This window comes from Podarcis muralis, chromosome 10 (genome assembly GCF_964188315.1).
Source record: "Podarcis muralis chromosome 10, rPodMur119.hap1.1, whole genome shotgun sequence".
Taxonomy (NCBI): Eukaryota; Metazoa; Chordata; class Lepidosauria; order Squamata; family Lacertidae; genus Podarcis; species Podarcis muralis.
Window position 1 is genome coordinate 43314417 of NC_135664.1, and position 3218 is coordinate 43317634.

The following is a 3218-nucleotide window of genomic DNA, read 5'->3' on the forward strand; positions in this document are numbered from 1 at the left end:
CTGAAGGTCCGCTCTTGAAATAGTTGCACAATGGGAAGGCATGAGATACTGAGTCCCAACGACACAAAGACTGGGTGTGCCAGCTTAGCCGTGGCCGTGATGAACCCTTGTGAATGAAACTTGCTTGTCTCACCTGACTGACACATGGGTGGCATATCTGCTTTTGGTGCATGCTTACTCATGCTTTTATGCAAAGCAGCTGTTGTTGTTTAGTCGTTTAGTCGTGTCCGACTCTTCGTGACCCCATGGACCAGAGCACGCCAGGCACTCCTGTCTTCCACTGCCTCCCGCAGTTTGGTCAGGCTCATGTTTGTAGCTTCGAGAACACTGTCCAACCATCTCGTCCTCTGTCGTCCCCTTCTCCTTGTGCCCTCCATCTTTCCCAACATCAGGGTCTTTTCCAGGGAGTCTTCTCTTCTCATGAGGTGGCCAAAGTATTGGAGCCTCAGCTTCACGATCTGTCCTTCCAGTGAGCACTCAGGGCTGATTTCCTTCACAATGGAGAGGTTTGATCTTCTTGCAGTCCATGGGACTCTCAAGAGTCTCCTCCAGCACCATAATTCAAAAGCATCAATTCTTCGGTGATCAGCCTTCTTTACGGTCCAGCTAATATATCCCAACACCTCCACTGCCCGCTTTATGCACTGGAAGAAGTCGTAGCTAAGATGCCACAGGGAACTTATTATTATTTATTAAATTTCTGTACCACCCTTCATCTGAGAATCACAGGTGATTTATAATGCAGAAACACAAAAATACATAACATAGTAAGAAACAAAAACAATACCCCCCTCACACACAGTTTAAAAGGCCATCAATTGTTTAATTAGCCAATTAATTAATTAACCAAAGGCCTGAGGGAAAAGGAATGTTTTGCCTGACATCTCAAGATATGTAACAAAGGCGCCAGGCAACCCCTTTGGGTAGAGCATTTCACATTTCTGAGCCGCCACAGAAAAGGCCCACACTACCTGGAAAAACTCTGCTGGATGGCACAATGAGGATGCAATGGAGGCAGCAAAGTATGCATTCTTTGCTGGCTTCACTGCAACTAGATAGGCTTAATGATGAGCCCTCACCAATGTTTGATTGCATTCAACTGGAGTTTTCCATCTCCTGGCTTGTTTCCTCACCTCAAGCTCTGGAATATACCAGAGAGCCAAAGAGGTTCATTGAAGTGGGAGAGGGCACTCAGGGGCAATCGTGTCAAACCATTTGCATATTCCAGAGGTCAGAACCAGTCATAACTGGAAAACCCCCAGAGCCATCTAGAAACCCATTGGACCCAGCTTCTGAGGGTGGAGCATCTTAATAGGTCCCCCACCACTGCAGAAGGGGGAAAGGTCTGAAAGCTTAACTCTCAACAGGAAGTAATTTGACTGTGATAAGGGACTGATGTCATTATCTCCCACTTTCAGATCACCCTTTTCCTGCCTGGTTGGGGGAAAAAAGGCCCAGAGTGTGGCCTGTCACATGCATTGAATGTTGGGACAGCCCCATGGTCGTCATGGCTGTCATAAAATCCTGAGCCACCCCAGAGCCAGTTGCCTCAGCGTGGATGTTGAAGTCCCCCAAAACCAATGGTCTGGAAGTCCTCAACACTCTGTCTCTGAGACCAGCTCTGTCAGGGAGACTGTTGGGCAGTAAGGCAGGTGGTAAACTAGCAGAATCCCTTATCTGTCCCAATTGCCCAATGCCAGGAACACACACTCTAGATCCCTCCCCCATCTGGACAGAGAGCCTGCAGAGAGAGAGAGAGAGAGAGAGAGAGAGAGAGAGAGAGAGAGAGAATTTCTACAGACCACAGCAATTTTCCCTCCCCAGACCTTGAGTCTGCACTGATGCTGCCCTGAGTACCCAGGTGACCACAGTTGGATGAGACCAACTCCACCCTGCTCACCCACCCAGGTCTCTTATTCTTTTGCCACTGGGACAAACACATAGGGGCCCCTTCTTTATATTGTACATTATTTTTTGTGCTCGTGATAGTATTGGGGCAGTTATACAATCCCACACTGATTGTGCTTGCAATCAGAGTGGACATACTGCTTCATTTTCCATGCAGTGCATATGCCATAATGTTGTGCTGAAATCCTGTAAGTTTATTATACTACAGATGTAACAATATACCGTATTTTTCGCCCTATAGGACGCACTTTTCCCCCTCCAAAAATGAAGGGGAGATGTGTGTGCGTCCTATGGGGCGAATGCAGGCTCATTGGCTTCAGCAATAGCAACACGAAGCCTCCGAAGCCTGCACTCCGGAGGCTTCACGTTGCTTTTGCTGAAGCCAGGAGAGTCTGCTCTTTGAGGCTGGCAGTGGAGGAAAGCAGCGCTTCCCCCCATCGCCAGCCCCACAGGCTCGGGGGGCAGCGGGAAGGCGTGCGACGCCTTCCCGCTGCTCCCGGACCTGGTTTGGAGGCTGGCGGTGGGGGAAAGCATCGAAAAGCCTGCAGGAGCCGTAATTAAAACAGTTTAAAACATTCTACAGTGTAAAAGTGTGCCCACCAGACAACAATGCAAAAATCCCCCCCCAAGCAACAATAATGCAATAACCCTGGGGAAGCATTGCAGAACAACAACACAAGGGGTGTATGGTGGGTCCAGTATGAATCCACACTAATGCACCCTTACTGCATCAGTAAATGATATGCTGTAGAATACACCCATCCAGATATGCTCTGTTTACCAGGGCAATCTCTAGCTCACCTGCTGCTCGTTGGTACGCGTCCAAAGTAGAGGAATTCCTTTTGCTATACAAAAATTGGCCCAAAGGTAGGTTACATTTAAGTTGCTGCAGAGGGCTCTGGTTGGAGCAGTAGCATGGTTTGATAACCCCTTGTTTTCCTATTGTAAATAACAATTAGGTGGGAAGCTGGGAGAATGCAAGAACCTCATTTGGAAGCATGTTGTGAAGTCAGTTGGACTGGTTTTCAGCTGGGTAAGATCCCAAACGGATATGCCAATTTAAATAGTAAACCCTATTTAAATATGTAACTTCTTTCTACGTAAAGTAATTAAAGTTGTCGGCCTCAGTGGTCTTAGAACTCAAATGGCAATAATGAGTGTGAGGAAATAGCATCTTAGCAACACCCACACTCTTTTTAAATAGTTGTATGATGAGACACTTTTCCAGATTGCAGAGGATGATGCACATTAAATCAGTGTGTGACTTAATCTGAACAGGATTAGCTAGTAAATTCGCTACTGTAATTAGT